The 19,781-nt window shown below is 34.9% G+C and overlaps 1 protein-coding gene across 14 annotated transcripts in view; it reads left to right on the top strand.

Moving 5' to 3' along the window:
• The window catches only part of plxna2 (plexin A2), a 775,253-nt gene that overhangs the window by 171,121 nt on the left and 584,351 nt on the right, over window positions 1-19,781 (top strand). For 12 of the 14 annotated variants that reach the window (XM_073939239.1, XM_073939238.1, XM_073939226.1 and 9 more), the window contains one exon: window positions 1,283-1,443. The gene's annotated coding sequence lies outside the window, so the exon portion shown is untranslated. The remainder of the gene's footprint in view (window positions 1-1,282; window positions 1,444-19,781) is intronic. The other 2 variants (XM_073939236.1, XM_073939235.1) reach the window with 1 other exon arrangement.

The raw sequence follows: 19,781 nt of genomic DNA, 5'->3' as shown, positions 1-19,781 counted from the left end.
CTAGTATAAAATACTTTATATAAAAACCAAAACTATACCCTAAGAAATAAAGGTACGAAACATTTTTACAGGCACACTTTTGTACCTAAAAGGTACACTTTTGTACTTTTTAGGTGCTTAAATGTACTTTGAAGGTACAAATGTGGACCTTTAAAGTGTTCCTTTAGAAAGGGCAATACACCAATAATAGCTTTTGTACCATTATTTTTAAGTAAATAGGTGGTGGTAAATAAAATAAGTCCAAATACATTGATTTGTGCAAACAATTGATTCATTGAGGAAGTAAATGGCTGTTTTTATTAATGGCCCATTAAATCATTGGTTCAAGTGACTCATTCAAATCTTGGATTCATTCAGAAACAAAACCACAGCTGTGTGTTGATCTGAGACATATAACGTTTCTGCTATGGCTTAAATATATTTGAATTCTCGCACTGTTCCCTGGTGTATGTAAAATGTAACACGATATTCACAACAAGTAATTAATAATGTAATAATACAAATAAATTGATCATTCAAATAAGTCAAAAATAAGTATAATAATCTTATAATTGTTGTTGTAAAATGAAAAATAATGTTTTGCAGTATAAAATATTGCAATATGTAACAGTATTATGCATTAACATTTACAATCATGCGAATAACATTTTAATTACTGTAACACAACCAATTCAATAAAAAATAAGCCAAAATCAATGTTAAAAATGTATTTAAATAAGTAAATGAAAGTGAAGAGATAAAAAAGGTGGCAAAATGTAACACAATATCTTATTTATTGAACTGTTACGTGAACTCAATTACACTCTTCCTGTTTTTGACCAATTTATGTGATATTGGTCATATCATATGACAAAACTTGTACTGAACCAATTATGGAAAAAATATTTTAATAATAATAATACTCTTATTTTTTTGTGCAAATTATATGTTCCGTCTTCTCCACCATGCACTTATTGTGTGTTAAAAAATGTACACATTGATTTTATTATTTCAAATAATATAGATGGATCAATATGATTAAAAATAATATAGATCCATCTGTGTCAAAAATAATATAGATGGATCAATCCTCTTTACAATCCTCTTTACAATCCATCTACATGATTTCTAATCATATCGATCCATCTGTATTATTATAAATAATATAGATGGATCTTATAAAAGGATTTATCTTACGTTGTGTATGGAAATTAACCAAACCGGGCAGAGTTTTGCTGTCCTGTGTATAGGCCAGTATCTCATCCCACTTGTAATATTGAAATGTTTGCTTTGTGTGTTTCAGAGAGGCAGGTTCTTCTGGATCCAAAGCGGTGCCCAGAGAAACATTCATCAGCTGCTGTTCTCCAAGGACAGGATGATGCACTCCAAAGCCAATTAGGTGCATTGAGCAGAACGTAAACCATGAGCAAAAGTGTGTTTACACCTCACCTTTGCTCCAGTAGTGTAAGTAGTCTCAGATACTGGCCCTCACATGATGAATCACACCTCGCCTTCATCTTCAACACTTTTAATGTTCAACCGGCTCTCTTTCTATTCCCTTCCCATTGAAATATGGCTTTTCCACAAACCGTTGCTCTCCCCTCAGAATTGAACAAATGAAGAGTCAGCATTCGCAGGTTAATACAATATCAAAGTATGACAAATTGTTCAAAGGCAAGCCAGGCCGGAACGCATCTGCATAAAAGCTGACTGGCAGTAGACCGGCAGCTTTTTGATACTATATCTTCAGACTGACAATCCCGGTGGACTTTAATGCATTTTTTTGCATAGCATTATCACCGCACTTTTGGCAACCTTTTTCATGCACGCAGATGAAATGTGGTGCAATTATGGAGCTTTTTGTAGAGATGGACCAATAACCTGGCATGAGTGTTAGTCTGTGGTTGTTTTTTTTCTCTCTGCCCTATGGTCTGAAAGTGAAGGTTCGCAAGATGTTTATCTTAGTATTGTTGAAGGCAATGCCATCATCCTAGTTGTGTTGAAGGCAACAGCGTCATCCCTGTGACATGGCAAAACCCCTGTGGGTTGAAAAGTTGATGTATTGAAGTAGATAGAGCAGTTATAGCCATAGGAAAATATGGTTGCTATGGGGCTTGTAATGTGGAGCATCTTACCCTGTCATTTTTCTGAGGTTGACGTGTGGTGTATAATTGATTTTGTCACTAGTGTGAGTGGATGTTTTATTCCCAGGCACACAGATTTTTAACTCGCGTAATATAGTTTTGTAATGTGAAGACCTCAGTAATCATTTTGTAATGATTGTTGGACTTTCAGTGCTCAGCATAACTGAGTACACCCTATTTAAAAAAAAAAAATTCTCCATTTCTCAGTAAATATAGGCAATATATTTTGGTGCATTTAAACAGAACAGATTTATTAAACATACATATTTATTCAAATAATATTTTAGTCACTAAACATATTTAGAAAATGAAAGATAATACAATTAAATTCAAGCAAAATATCAAGCAAGATATTTTGTTAGATCACACTCTCCATCCCTGATAAATAAGATCTAGCCCCAGATGCAGATCCTGTCAGAAAATGTCTGTTATTTCTGGGTATTCAGACAACAAGCCAGCAGAGCCACATAATACCTAAACCTGTTAACCAGTACTGAATTAACAATCTCCTATCAATAAAGGCGTCGACTGAGAAAGCCAGAGAAGAGCAGAAGCAGGAGATGAAGTAATGATGATAAAGAAAGAGCAGAGTTATTGAATAATCTTAGTTGCGTATAATTCAATGCTCCGACCAGACCAGGATAAAACCAAAAAGTGTTATTATACCACAAGCAACAGCAATGGAAAATTACTGATTTACAACATTGTCCAAAGACAATACAGACCTTTAAATAGGGAAAATAATCTCCTATTCTTGAAAACAAGTGTCGCTTGAATCCATACAGTCATAAAATTATAACAATATGGGAAAAAAGGAAGTAATAATAAAGCCATGATTACAGGAAAATAGTAATAATAAAATATAAAATAATAATCAAATCATTAACTAATGATCAATAAAATGGTAATTAAATGGCTAATGATCATTTGATTAAATAAAATAATTAAATGAAGAATAAATGAATACAAAAAAAATAATTAACATTAAAACACAACAAAAATGAATGGTTGCTTTCTTAAAACAACACACACAAACGCTTGCTACAAGGATTCTCAGATCCTTATTTAGATTCTTCAATTTAAAAGTGAAAGAAAATGTTTACAGTATTTCATATAATTTTTTTTTTCTTTTAGAGGAAAGTCTTAAATATAAAATATAAATATAAAAAATATATATATATTTAATTTTAAGGTTAGTATTATTAGCTATCTTAAGAAAATATTTGTATTGATTGGCTACAGGACAAACCACCGTTGTCCAAAGACTTGCCTAATTAATCTAAGTTACCTATTTAACACACACTCAAACACACACTAAAAATCTATTTACTAATGTATCACTACTAATAATAACAATAATAATAAAAATATAAATGTAATTAAACATGAATGTAATTATAACATGTGATCCTGCTTATCATAATCATACCACATTATTATTTTAAACCTACTTCCAGAATCTCCACATATGATCACTGCCGTTACGATTCCACTAATTGATTTCCAGATATCCTACATCACATACTGTGTCAGATAAGGCCAATTAGAGCTCGTTTTGGCCCAGACCTCGCTGTCGTCCCCTGTTATTGAACACTACGGCGGCAGGTGTCAAGGTGAGTAATATCAGGCTGCTGTGCTCCTCCAGGAAGGGGGTCTCGCACAATGTGTCCCCCAGAGAGTCGCCCCGCTCCCCTGAGCCGCACCACAGGCTCTGTTAAATGTCAGACATCTCCACAGTAGAAGCCTTAATATCAGACAGCAGGACTGGGACAAAAGATCAACTCGGAGTGCTATGAAAGGATAATAACTATTGTAGCTAAAAATGCTTGCTTTTCGGCTCTAATGAGACGGAGAGTACAGCTTTAAAGCTCACGGTTAAGGCCTAATTAATCATTCTTCGTGGCAGTCTCCCGCGGATATCCATTAGAGTTTTATTTCAGAAGCCACCATGCCTTCAATGGCACTTCAATTGTTTTGGAGGGTTTTATATTAACCTGAGTGTAGATTGATTGCTTGGGGTATGAATAGAAAGCATGCGGAGATGGATAATGTGCCGCCATTGTGCGATACGAAGTGCACAAAAGTCTTGCACGAGTCATGCAGGCTTGTGCATCTATTTTGAGTGCATTGTGACTGTATCATGGCCGTGTTTGTTGTCTGACATTTGGAAGCGGTATAATTTTGCTGCAGCTAGCTGAGGGTTAGCGCAGATATGAATCTAACACATTAGCTTTGTCTGAAACTGCACACTGGATTGTGTATTTGGGTTGAAATTTGCTTCACGGTCATTTAAGTAAGTGGGTTATAGTGCAAAACAAAAACTATTTAGATATCAGACATCATTTTTGATATTTGTTTAGCAGTGCAGGACATTTTGGTCATTTATGTAAGGATAACAAAGTAAACTGTAAACGTATCAAACACACAAAGATAAACTGTAACATATTGTATCCAAAAATTCAGCCTAGGTTTGAGATGACAAATTGACAAAGTGAGCTCCCGAGCAAACTGACCATGCTAGAAACATTGACCATATGGAGATACACTCACTGGCCACTTTATTAGGTACACCTTACTGGTACCTGGTTGGACCCCTTTTGCCTTCAGAACTGCCTTAATCCTTTGTAGCATAGATTGAACAAGGTACTGGTATTATTCCTCAGAGATTTTGGTCCATATTGACTTGATAGCATCACACAGTTGCTGCAGATTTGTCACCATGATGTGAATCTCCCGTTCCACCACATCCCAAAGGTGCTCTATTGGATTGAGATCTGGTGAGTGTGGAGGCCATTTGAGTTCAGTGAACTCATTGTCATGTTTAAGAAACCAGTCTGAGATGATTCGCGCTTTATGACATGGTGCGTTATCCTGCTGGAAGCAGCCATCAAAAGATGGGTAGACTGTGGTCATAAAGGGATAACCATGGTCAGCAACAATACTCGGGTAGGCTGTGGTGTTGACACAATTCTCAATTGGTACTAATGGGCCCAAAGTGTGCCAAGGAAATACCCCCACACCATTACACCACCACCACTAGCCTGAACTGTTGATAAAGTAGGATGGAGCCATGCTTTCATGTTGTTGACGCCAAATTTTGACCCTACCACCCGTATGTTGCAATAGAAATCGAGATTCATCAGACCAGACAACATTTTTTCAATCTTCTATTGTCCAGTTTTGGTGAACTTATATAAATTTTAGCCTCAGTTTCCTGTTCTTAGTTGACAGGAGTGGCACCCGGTGTGGTCTTCTGCTGTTGTAGCCCATCTGTCTTAAGGTTGGACGTGTTGTGCATTCAGAAATGCTCTTCTGCATACCTTGATTGTAATGAGTGGTTATTTGATTTACTCTTGCTCAAACCAGTCTGGCCATTCAGTGATCATAGATTCTGTAGGTGAGGCAAACATACTCAAATACAATGACTAAAATGTTTTTTTTTCCACCTTTTTTTTTTTTTTTTAATAAGGTTTATTTTGCAAATGTCCCTGGCACAAGGCGGAACAGTCCTCGAACTCCTCCTGGAACAGTCTGGGCCCCAAAGGATCCAGTAGTTGTTTGGAAATGAAGGACTGCATTTGTGAGAGCCTTTGAATTGGAACATCATGCATTCATCACACTTTTGAATACGGGGTACAAAAGATGTTGTGTTGGTGACATGCAACTGTAATGTGGTCCAGACCTGTCTGGAACTACTTCAGCTGCATGTTTCCCTGCAAAATATTTGCACAGTCAGAATCAAGCATTTAAAAGCACTTTAGTATAAGTTGGGCTAGTCAGTGTAAATAATGATTCATTAGCTGCCATTTTGCTTATACAGTGTTTTCAAAATAACATTAAGATAAATAAATACATAGTGTTCTTCAATACATGTTTTGTGTTTATCGATTTTGATTAGGATATCCAGCTGTTTCGATATTCAAATAAGTTCAAATATTTTTAATTAATGCTTTGCAAAAATGAATCAGATCCAAAATTTATAAAAATGTTATGACATAATATGTGTGTGTGTGTGTACTGCGCATATTTAATATGTATACATAGATACACATGCATGCATACATTTGAGAAACTGTTTATTTATATTTAGATATAAAATATATATGACTATGATACAAATGATATATAAATTTAAATATCTGTGTAACAAAATAGTTTTGTATAGTTTTGTTTTTTCATATACTGTATGTGTGTGAATCACATATACATAACATATATATCACATGCGTATATTATTAGATATTTCCACACACTGTATACATATATTAAAGCTTCTGGTCAGTCACTTGGATTTAGTGGAGATATATAAAAAATCGTCTAAAGCCTAATCACACTGAACACGTTTTTCTGCAGTGAGAGGTGCCTTTTTCAAATGGTTTTCTATTGACAGCGATTGTTTTGCGTTTTGTTTATGCACCACAATGCTTCATGTTCTATGCTGCACCTCATATTTTTTTGAAAAACGTCAACTCAATTCAAAAAAAGCACCCAACGTCATTTGCACCAGCACCAAGACCATTGATAAAGTGGTTGCCTAGCGACATAAAAAGCACAGCACACTACTCTTTTTTTTTTTTTTTTTTTTTAAACAAAAAAGTCAACAAAAACGGAGTGTGATGCACCTTGTGCTTTCTGAACTGAAAAGCATGTTCTGTTTAATATCTATCTATCTATCTATCTATCTATCTATCTATCTATCTATCTATCTATCTATCTATCTATCTATCTATCTATCTATCTATCTATCTATCTATCTATCTATCTATCTATCTATCTATCTATCTATCTATCTATCTATCTATCTATCTATCTATCTATCTCTCTATCTATCTATCTATCTATCTATCTATCTATCTATATATCTATATATATATATATATACACTAGATATCTCATATGAACCCTGAGCATGCGTCAATTGTGCAGCCAAATTTGTACATACCCTGCACATTTTTTCAGAGCTTGTAAGCAAGCAAGTCTTTCTTCTGTTCAACACCAAATTTGAAGAATTTGGAAAAGCATTTTTTATCCTACAGTACTATGCAAGTAATGGCTACCAGATTCTAACATTCTTCAAAATATCTTTGATGTTTAAGAAAGATCTCTTAAAGGTTTCGAGAAACTTGAAGAAGAGTATGCTGCATTTTTTTATATTGTGGTGAACTATCCCTTTAATCTCTATCCTATTGTCTGTGAGGTGAGAAACCGCAGTGAAGGGAGCTCATGCCCTCTGTCACATCCAGCGGCCTCCACTGAGCACCCTTGACGAGTTCATTCTGGCATAAATGAAATGCGCCGAACGTAAACAGTCTGTTAATTTTCCCCGCTGGCTCGCGGAGGAGATCTCCATCACGGCTGGATGTTCGGCCTCTAGCTGCGCCGCGGGTGGAAATGGCCAAGAGAGGCGGCCGCCCCCGCTGCGTTCTTTACAGGAGGCATGCATGCAGATTTACCATGTTTAATGAAGGCTAATTGTTCGCGAGGGGATGACAAACACTCTGCTGCGCTGTGCTATGCTGTGTTGTCTAATATGAGCAGGCTCCCTGAGTTCAGCTGTCATTCTGGTCTTACCGCTCACAGCGATGGCCTCTCGCTGCCTGCTCATCTCTGCTGCCCATCACACATGGTGTGTATTCGCTTGCTATGCTCTCTGACTTTTCTAATTAGAACAAATGGATAAAATAAATCTTCTGATGCTGCAGTTAGTAAAGTGAGGCTTCAAACTTTTTGATATTGAAGTATTATATATAATATATACAGTGGTGTAAAGTAACTAATTACAAATACTCAAATTACTGTAATAGAGTAGTTTTTCTCAGGAATTGTAGTTTAGATGAATTTTGGTCACCTGATGTCACAACCTAAATCTAACCTAATATTAATGTCCTATGATGTTGTGTGCCTGCTGGGCAAGAACTAGATGCCCTACAGAATGTTACGTGTACACACACATTACATGTTACATGTAAGTGCATCAGCTTTTTACAATACCAATACCAAGGACTATAGAGTAGGAAAGTGTAACTGTCAATATGGCGAATGAAGATCCGTCTTTTAGTACAGGAGCTAATCAGCAATCATTATATGGTGAATAAAGCCCGCCTTCTAGTACATTAGCCAATCAGTGAGCGCTACAGAATTACAATTTTTTCAGGGGAGGGGCTCGGACCATACGTGCGTTACTGCAGATTTTGTGTCATACGTACATTTAAAAATGCAACTAAAGACACAGTTGTTGTTTAATTTTATTGATTATTGGTAATAACCGTAAGCTTGGCAAATAATTTTAGAGAATGCCGAGCATACTGCCTGAGAGGCATTTCAATGATGGCCGCCGAGTAAAATGACTTGCCTTAAAGGGACTTTGGTAATACTCACTACTCTTGAGTACTTTTGAAAGGTATACTTTATACTCATAGTATGAGTTATTTTTACAACAGATATTTTCACTCTACTTGCACTACATTTTAAAACAAATAATGGTATTTTTAATTGAGTATGATTTTTCAGTATTCTTTCTACTTTCTATTTTATCATGATTTATTATATTTCCACAGGGTTTTTCCATGTCTCTATATGTCCCATGTATTTCCAATGAATTAATACAATTTTTAATTTTAATTGATTTTATTAATACTTTTTTTTAATTATTACTTTGCTTTGTATCACCTTATTTACTTGGCATGTTGTCTAAAACCAAAAGCAAAAAAGCTAAAAAAATTAAATTAGGAAGAAATGTTATCATTTATGTAAAGAACAAAAGCAACACAACTATAAATCACACATACACATGGTTGTTTTTGTGAATTGTGGGGAGATTACATAGGTTTCCATTGTTTTATATTGTAAAACTGTATATTTCTATTGCTCTAACCCCACAAGAAACTGTACAGTTTTACTTTCTAAAAAAAATAACATTTTGTTTGATTTATAAGCTTTTTGAGAGAAGAGTACATCATCAATGTCCTCATAATTCAGTTCAGTTCAGTTACCTTTATTTTGTCATTTAAAACATCACAGTAGATCTAATGCAGAATAAAATGCCGTTACATCGACACTAAGCAAAAACAGAAAACACTATAAAAACCTATGTCCTCATTATTCACCACCACCTTCGGGGTTTCCGCAGGGTCTTGATAAATCAATGTCATTCAGATGTTAAAGGCCCTTAAAAAGTATTAAAAAGTCTTAAATACTATTTTGCAAGGTATTCAATTTGAGAAAATTTTTTATTATGCAACATAGGGTTGTATTTTAAAGTTTGCCTGAATTAAATCTGTGAATATCAAGATGCTGTGTAGTTTATAAAATCAATAAAATCCTGCTAGATTTCACATCATGCTGCTTTGTTTACTGCATTAACCAAGCCAACACCGTTATTTCTGCAGTTCTATAGGTGCCAACCTGTGGAATTAACTAGATTTAATAGATTTTTATTCAGTACATGAATAATGTTTTAATTTTGGATTAGTTTCTTACATTAATATTTAGTAAATATACTGTAAGTTAAAATCTCGCCAGTGTTTTCAGTTGAAACCAAAAGTGTTTATAAGGTCTTAAATGTATGGAAAGAGTCTTAAAAGGTATTGAATTTCACTGTCTGATTCCTGTATATACTCAGTTCTTAAAATACCTGTGTCATTATATAGATGTGTGTCCTGATATGTCACAAAAACACACACACACATACACATACTGCAAGTAGCTTGTTTCATTTTAACATAAAAATGTCTGCAACTCTGAATGATGACTGGACATTATTTCACCATATTGACCTACAAAACGTTTGTTTCTATATCACGTTAGTCTTATTTTAATTAATTTACAGGACTAATATAAACATCTTTGCCAAAGCAATTTTCCAACAACATATTATGCTGATTTAGTTAATTTGCACAGTTTTTACATTAAACCGTGACCTTTAGAGGTTTCAAAATCCATTCCTCTTTTACATTTTTTGCTAACTCTCTCATCACCTCTGTGCATACGTCAGTGAAAACCTTTGCTCTGGGCAGATGGAGAAATGGTGTGCAGGTATTGTACGTCTTGGATTAACACCTCAGACCTTATTAATGCAAATCCACTTTCTACTGTACATAGAGGAAGAAAATAGACTGGATATAGCTCAGCTGGGTCCGCATCAAGCTGTTGGTTCAGGGTTTGGGTGGGCACATATGCCAATCAAATGCATTTTGCACTGTACATAATGTGACGATAGAGGGTTCGAGACAAAGAGAGCAGAAAATGGCCTGTTTACTGAATGGGTTGAAGGGTGATGTTTAGTAGGCCTGAAGCTGTTTAATGAGTGACATTAGCCACCTTTGTTTGCGTAACATAATCAGACTCAGGCTTTGATTACATTAGACAATGATTATTATAGCTGTTTGTTTGATTGCTTGTTCCCGGTGTTCTAAATGTCGAACGCACACCGAGATGATGTTAAAAAAAGCCCTTACTGATTTGAATCATTTGAATATATAGAAATTCAAATGATGTTGCAAAGAGTGAAACCTTACTTTAGCTTTGATGCAATTGAATCCAGTTGTTCTTTAAATGTCATTTTGTTTCACACATAATACTCTTGTATGCTTTAAAAATGTGAAAGTACTTTCATGAGTCACAAAAACAAGACAATTAAAGAAAATTAAAACTGCATGTGATTTTTATATACCTGTAAATCATATTTCTTATGTTTTGAAATGTCAAATAACTTACAATACCAAAACAAGAGTGTAATATTGTTCATCAATCATCATTTTGTCAGGGTTTTGCCACTCTGGTCTTGTAAATTCTTGTTTCAGTGGCAGAGCTCGGACACTAGCTCTGTCTTGTCCTGTTTCTGTCATTGTGTGTCTTTGTGTGCGCTCGCGCTGTCGTGGGTGTACGTAGAGTGTGCGCGCTCCTGTTTGATGCGGCCATGTGGGCTCTGCGTGCCTCGGACGCGCGCGCTCTTGTACTCGTGTTTGTGTTTTCGTCTGTCTGCAGCGTGGTGTTTCACTCCCAGCGTCTCAGTCTAGTTGGTTTTGGTTTTGGTCGGCGCTGGGATGAAACATGTACGCTGCGTGTGTGAGTGTTTTCATTCATCGTGTACTTGCGTCTTGCATTCAGTCTTCTGTTGGTGTTGTGTTTAGTACGTGGTGCGTGTTTACATGCACCGCGTGCTTGTGTCATGAACATGCGGTTAATGAGTTATTTCATTGGCTGCGTCTTCTAGTCTTGTTTTATGTGAGCGCATGGCTTGTGATGTCTCTTTGTGTCATGTGCTCTCCCGTCTATTGTCAAGTCCCACCCTCCTTGTTACCCCATTATTAGTTAATTATGTTAATCTGTTTGTGTAAATTTATGTCTACATAAAATCTCCTCATGTCTGCTGTCCTGTGCCAGTTCGTCGTCGATTTTTCTTTGTCCTGCTGTGTCCAGCCCTGCCTTGTCTTGCCAACCCAGCCAAGTTTGTTTGTCTATTCGTTTTATTAGTGTTTTTCCCCCTCGGGGTTGTTTATTTTGCCTTTTATTTGATTTTATTATGAATAAATAACCTTTCACTCTGCATTTGTGTCCTCGCTCCTCTTCCCCACCTCAAACCTTGACACATTTAGCATTAGAGATATATTCATGGAAAAATATATAAACACTCCAGCAGCCATTTACTTGGACTACACCTCCCGCCATGTCTTGCATTTCACAGCTGAAACTGTTTACATTCACACCAGTTTACACTGACACACACACAGCTGCTGATCAATGACACTGATTACACACACTGTATAAACATCAGTCGCATTCACAGCATGGCTCAGTATTTTTCATCTGTTATAGTGCATTCCCATCTGACATGAATGAAGTGTTAATGACGTGATTCGAACGAATGAAAAAGCATGGATTGAGTATTTTGGGTATTTGATGCACATAACACGTCATGCAAATTAATCGTTTTAATTGAGGAATCTAATTACATGCAGATAGCATTATTTATAATGCCTTCCTTGTTCCTGCATCTGGTCTTGGCTTGTTTCTGATTTTTGTGATTATGTTGGCTTGAGAAAGCCAACATACTGTTATGTATACCACTCCCTTAGGCCGTTCATGCTACAAGACCCAAATTTGGTCAAAAGGTATCTTCTGCATTCAAGATGTATGCTATATCTTTCATGCCAATCAAACTTATTGTTTTTTAATTAAAAAAATGTAATATTACATTTTAATAATACGGGCATATAAAAAAAATTATACAAGCCCCAAATTGGGCAGATTTTGTATAAATATATATCTTTTACAGTTTATCAGACTAGTTTTCCAAAAAATATTTTAAGCAGTATTTTTTTGACTTTAAATCCATATTTTTTACTGATATGGTAAGTAACTTTTGCATGTTTCACACTTATTAAGCATTATATTTTAAAATAAATAAATAAATATTGCAAGCCATTTTTACATAATTTCCAAGTCCAGTCATAAACACTTTCATAAAGACATCTGGGTTGATTTTATCACTCATATTGGCAAAAACAGGCTAACCTAGCAATTTAAAAACAGCAATATCTCTACATCAGAACACCTGTGCAGTAAGCAAGTGATTTACATGTAAAGTCGATGCAAAACTGGGATTAGACATCCGAATTGTGCGAATTGTGGGTTTGAAATGCTTCAGACTGCAAAAGAAAGTGGGAGCAAACATCTAACAAACAGAGCAATGGAACAGACAGAAAAGAAATCAGCTTACAATGATGGTGATATGCTTCAAGGATGATGGTTGCTGGACATGACTGAATTGAAGGACGTTATTTGTGCTTTACATGTATAGCTGGTATTATGATGTGTGTCAAATCAATAAATGATTTCGCTTAACTATTTCCCTGCAGTTAACAAGAGAAAACGCTTTTCAGCCCTTGATGAGTTTTACAGCAACCTATGTTTTAGGTGTATTATGGTAGGGGAAGCCGTAACGCATGTCCTGACTGAGGTACACGATGTCAGATGCTCCAGAGAGTGAAATCTGAGAGAAAGTAAGATTGTGGATAAAAATAAGAGTTATACAACCTTCCTTTGGCCTAATCCCTACTTTAGATGTTGTCTTGACCAGAGACCACAATAAAGAAGTTTTATTTTTATGATTTGTGTCATTGTCGTTGTGTCAGATTGCACCCCTAACATAGTAGGCTACCTAATATGGTTGTTATGATCACCAGTGATCTAGTTGCTGTAGATAGTTAGTAAACATTCATTTCGCTAAAGAACTGGAAGGAGGATGGGGGGAGAAGGGGTTTGGGTGTTGTTGCGGACGGAATTGATGAGTGTTGGGGGTTGTCCCGGACAACAGTGAAGAGGGGGGTTGCTGTTGGTGGTGGTTGTGAGCCCTTAATATTATCTTTGGGGCCCTAATATTATCCCCCAAAATGCGCGGGCCCTTAGAATCGTCCTAACTATCCCCGGCGCCCCTGCATACAGGTAATCCAGAGTCGTGGTCAAAAGTCAGGCAGCAGACAGGAATAAACAATAAACCAAAGTGAGGTTCACGCACGACAAGGAAAAGTAAATGTGTCGTAATTTTCACTGTAAAGTTTAACAAGACTCCACAAAGATGTGTGCGCGCGTGTAATCAAACTGACACAGGAACAGCTGATCATAACAATGGTAAGTAAGATATCATATATAATATTCAAATTTCTGTAATTTTTATCCCAAATTTGCATTTTTATTTTTTATGCTTAAAAAAATACAATTGCTTAACCAAATATATTAAATTATAACTTTCATCTTCCTTTCTCCTCCATTGTAAAAATAAAGACAAGGTAATTTAGCATATATATATATATATATATATATATATATATATATATATATATATATATATATATATATATATATATATATATTTCAGCGAACTTCTATATTTTCTGTTTTCCTTCACAATGAATTTAGCTGATTTAAATTTCTTTTTCTCCATTTTTTTCTCCTTATTCCACAATTGTTCTGTTTATAAATATAATTCTGTCATGAAATTGCATGAAGCCTTGCTATTCTCATTTCCAATTAAACTGTCATGGCCCAAATAGTTCAAAATCACTTTCCTGGTTCAGGCTTCTCAAGTGAAGGCATCTCTGCATAGTCGGTTGGTTTCCAAGGCTTTTGCTGTGCATTCAGCCTCACAGTGCATAACTCACCTCTTAATACAAGCACTGGGGAGAGCTATGATATGTCACTGAACCTAATTTTCATCTATGCAGTAACGCTATGAACCATAATTTGATCGCGCCCATGCATTCTGCAAATTTGCAGCATTTTTCATTCTTGAGTGGTACATAAAGCGATTGAACTTACATGCCTCTGCTAATTTAATTCCATCATGCATGTTCTGTTTGCAAACGGCACCCAGACTGTGTGCTCTTATTAATAACAGCTGAGAATATGATGGGTATTTACATGCATTTGATTGGCTAAGAGCTGGAGAGGCCAGACCTAGTGTTGGAAATGGAAAATGAGATTCATGACAGGTTGTTCACAGCTCCGTATTGTAAAAACAACCACAGTATAGAGTTTGACATGAAACAACAATGTATTAAAGACTTTGTTATGCTGGACTTTCCTTGCCGTTGTTTCTTTTAAGAGGCCGGTGGCTAATCTATAAATGCATTTGTATATGGCATGTCACAAGGATTCCGCAAAACAATACATTTGATTTCTACACGAGAAGTGGCTGGATGAGAAAATACGCTGTAAATGCTCAGCACACCATGAATTTGTGTCATGCTTTTTCTTGGGGGCTGTTGAGAAAAGAGCATGCACGCACACATTCATTATGTCTTAACACATGGGTAAGCTTCATCCCCCTCAAGAAAGCCTTTTCCTTTCTCTATTGTATGGAATGGCCAAGATGGGCATTTAGAGTCCAAAAAAAAAAAAGAGCTGCCAATGATGTATGTGTGTTCGCATGAGGCTCTCTTGTGTGCTTTCATGAATCTGTTCTTTGGTTTGTGGACAGTGCACTTATTGCAGGTTATGATAAATCCCATCTCCCTAGAAACATCATGTCAGTATGGATTAAAGAACTTCTGTTTTGCCAAAAGGGAAAAAAAGTGTTCCCACTATGCGCAATTACAATAAGCAAACAGCCTTGAGTCGCGAGAGAAAGACGGGGAGAGCGCAGAACAGATGGTGCAGAGGAGTACGTTTGGGGACCCAAATTCCCATTTAGAATCAGTTCCAATAAAGAAAAGAAACTAACTGATGATTTCTATGTCTTTATGTTAATGAATGTTGAACGTGCGTTCTTCCGTTAATGTAGATGCACACCCCAAACTACTGCACTAATGAATTTGCCAACGATTAACTGATATGAGTCTTTTTTTAATGATTCAGAATCATAATGTGCCATATGGCAAGTAGTCAGAATTCCCAACAAATAGCTGATATGAGAACTTTTTTTTACGTGTTTCATAATCATAATATGCCAAAAGTACAGTCAAAATTACCAACGAAATACTGATATGAGTCTTTTTAAAGTGATTCAGAACCATAATGTGCCAAAGGTGCAGTCAAAATTCCTAACAAATAACTGATGAGTCTTTTTTAAGTGATTCAGAATCATAATATGCCAAAAGTACAGTCAAAATTCCCAACGAAATACTGATATGAGTCTTTTTTTAAGTGATTCAGAACCATAATATGCCAAAAGTAGTCATAAATCACAACGAATAATTGATATAAGTCTTTTTAAGTGATTCAGAATCAAATATTTCATAAGTACAGTCAAAATTCCCAACAAATTGCTGATATAAGAATTTTTTAAGTGATTCAGAATCATAATGTGCCATATACTGCAAGTAGAATTCCCAACAAATAACTGATATTATTTTTTAAAAAGTGATTCAGAATCATAATGTGCAAAAAGTACAGTCAAAATTTCCAACATATAATTGATATGAGTCTTTTTTTAAGTGATTCAGAACCATAATGTGCCAGAAGTACTGTTAAAATTCCCAACAAATATCTAATGTGAGTCTTTAAGTGATTAAATATCATAATGTGCCATATGTACATATGTCATAATTCCCAATGAATAACTGATGAGTCTTTTTTAAAGTTATTTAGAATCAAAATATTCCATAAGTACAGTCAAAATTCCCAACAAATAGCTGATATGAGTCAATAATTTTTAGTGAACCAGAATCATATTTGTTCTGCCACAAGTAAAGTAAGAATTGCAAATGAATAAATGATACAAGCCAGTTCTTTTTTAGTGAATCGGAATTATGCAGTGCCACCAGTACAGTTTCAGTTGTAAATTAATAACTGATATAAGTCAACAGTGAATCTGAATCATGAAGTGCCACAAGTTATAATCCCAAACAAACAAATGAAACAAGTCAATTCTATTTTAGTGAATCAGAATCATGCAGTGCTACCTGCAGTCAAAATTCTAAATGAAAATTTCATGAGTCAGATCTTTTTTTAGTATATCGGAACATGGAGCACTAACAGTACAGATGAACCTCCAAATGAATATCTGATATGAGCCAGTTCTGTTTTTAGTGAATCAGAATGCAGTGCCATCAGGGCAGTCTAAATTAGAAAAGAATAACTGATGAATCTTTTTTTTTTAGTGAATCAGAATCATGCAGTGCTACCTGTGCTGTCAAAATTCCAAATGAAGAACTAATGAGTCAGATCTTTTTTTTAGTAAATCAGAACTTGTAGCACTAACAAGTTCCAAATGATTAACTGATATGAGTCAGTTCTACAGTGTAAATGGGTTGCATATGTTGGATATTTACTGTGAATGATATGCATCCATTGCGACCTGTGTTTGCCGAATGCTAAACAAATGAGTTGTTTCTGTTTTAGTAAATAAAAAAACGGCATTCAACTTCTGTAAATTGGGAATTCCTAAATGAATGACTCTTTTGAGACAGAACTTTTTACTGAATCAATTGACTTTTACTTGTGTAAATTAAAAACACAATGGTTTTTGCGTTGTAAGTGGTGTTTCAAATGCTAGAATTATGTATTTTTGTTAAATCTTTTATGTTTCCAGTGTAACATGATTTTGTGCTCCCAAATACTTTCTGCAAAGTGCTAAAACAATTGGTAATGGAAATCCTTAGGAAAATGGAGGCTGAATCTGAATCATTAAATCTCCTATGATGATTTTATTCCTTCAGAGGAATAATATAGTTTGAAAAGACAGAAAAAAGAGAAAAAAAGTGAAAATGAGTTCTCATCAGCTGGATCCACACCATGTAGAGTAAACATTATTATTTTAATAACGTTTTCAATTAGCTTTAACCCTCGTAACCAGCTGGTAATGGAAGATGAAACCCAAAATTAATTAGAAAAATAATTTGTAATTACAAGATGATCTAAAAGCTCTTTCGGGTTCAGGGATGAGCGATGGTAGTTCAGATCTGGCCTAATTTTTTCCCCATCTTATTTCCACCTTGGAGAGGCAATTTGTCCATATGAGTCGAGGAATATTCTCCACGTTTTCTCCCAGCGTCTGTGATTTATTTGCTGTCTAGTTGTGTGTTGTTTCTCAAGTGGTGGGAAACGAAATCGCTTTTCCATTTCCGCTTACTAATGGGCACATATCGGCTCATGGCTCATGTGTTGGGATATTCTGTAGTTATGGAACATTACTTTCGTCATTTAGTGGAATGTGATTTTTTTGTGTGTGGATTTTATGTCACATTATGATCCTAAAGTGAGTGTCAGGAGAGGGATTGGGTGTTGTTGATGTTGTACGCTCTGTTTACTATTACAATTATGTAAAATGTTATTACAGGATAACTGCTTTCTATTTCAATGTACTTTAAATTGCAACTTATTCCTGTGACAGCAAAGCTGTATTTTCAGCAACCTTCTGTTTTTATATATTTAAAAAAAAAATTATGTTTGGTTTTAAGTTGCAAATTATTCATGTGATGGCAGACCTGAATTTTCAGCAAACAGCACTTAGGATTTCTGTTTTCTATTTTCATTTATTTTAAATTATGATTCATGTTTTATTTTAAATTGGAATTTATTCATTTGATGGGCAAGCTGCATGTCAGCAACAAATACTCCAGTTGTACAGTTAAACAAGTATTATAAGTATTACATTTTAATACATGTATATGTATATTGACAGTTGAAGTCAGAATTATTAGCCACCCTTTAAATGTTTTATTTTTTAAATATTAATTAATTATTATTATTAATTATTTTTTGAAACCCATTTTAAGGTCAAAATTATTAGCCTCTTTAAGCTATATTTGTTTTCAATAGTCTACAGAACAAACCATCGTTATACAATCACTTGTCTAATTACTCTAACCTGCCTAGTTAACCTAATTAACCTAGTTAAGCCTTTAAATGTCACTTTAAACTGTATAGAAGTGTCTTAAAAAAAAATTAGTCAAATATTATTTACTATCATCATGGCAAAAAATATAATAAATCCGTTAATAATAAATAGGGGCTAATAATTCTGAAAAAAACATTTTAAAACCAGTGCCAAAATGGTGCATGAACCGATACTTTTGAGCCACAAAATTATTTGACATAAAATATTTCTTATCATTATAATTGAACAATATAATTATGCATTCACAATAAGTTTAAAGTATACATCCATTCATATTTTATATATTTGAATTTATATATTTCTTTTGATCATTTGTTTGTTAGCATGAATGCAAGATTTACATTATGCTATTAACATTACATTAGCTTACTAATAGCCAGTGGAAAGGCTGTCTTCAAAATCAGTGAACACCTTTTTTTCTAGGGTTGGCGCTTGTGACTACTTTTACATGAACGTCACATCAGTGATCTAACAATTTGCCTTAATCTAAATAAGACAATAATATGATTAAGGTGTTTGTATGAGTTACTTTTTGAATGTTTCATTCAAGATTCCCAATTACATGCTATAGCACATAGATCCAATAAAGCCTTTGTGTCACCATGCTATCCACGTTTCATACGCAGTTTCATGTAATTTCTATTCTTTATTTTTCTTTAACTGCAGTTTCCAGTTTCACTTTAATTTAGGAACATTTGATTCATGCCACCGTGACAAACTGAGGTACTGAATGAGAATATGATGCAAGAACTAGTGGAAGTGTGTTGTTTTAATGGAATTTGATCCTGCAGACATTTCACTGTGGTCATGTAACTGGCACAGGAACATTTCCTGCTTGTTATCAAGCTATTTCAGAACTGTAACAAGACTCATCATCATAGCATTATTTATTAATATGTGGCTCTTTTTGGATTCTCGGAAGCTATAGAAATAAAAAATGTTATACAGGAAATGTTGGGACCATTGTTTTTGTTTATATTCCTCAAAATGGTCTATAAGCTAAAACCTCAGAAGGTTTGAAAGATTGCTCTTGAGTTATAGAACTGTCATATACATCAACAAATTGACCCCCAATGTTTCAATTTTAGGTGTTTGATAGGTGTATGATATTTTAGATATTATTGAAATGTGTAGATTTGGTGATTTAATAATTATATTTTTTTAATATTTAGATTTTCAGTGTTGCAAAGTGTGGGAACCTTGATGATTTCCCCCACACAATTCTTTGAGCATACTATAAAAACTATTATAAATTCATTAATTTTCCTTTGGCTTAGTCAAAGTTATTTATCAGGGACCGCCACAGCAGAATGAACCTC

Source organism: Danio rerio, chromosome 23, assembly GCF_049306965.1.
Source record: "Danio rerio strain Tuebingen ecotype United States chromosome 23, GRCz12tu, whole genome shotgun sequence".
In the NCBI taxonomy this organism is placed as follows: domain Eukaryota; kingdom Metazoa; phylum Chordata; class Actinopteri; order Cypriniformes; family Danionidae; genus Danio; species Danio rerio.
Note: the sequence above shows the minus strand (reverse complement) of the source record. Positions and strands in the feature narration are given on the sequence as shown.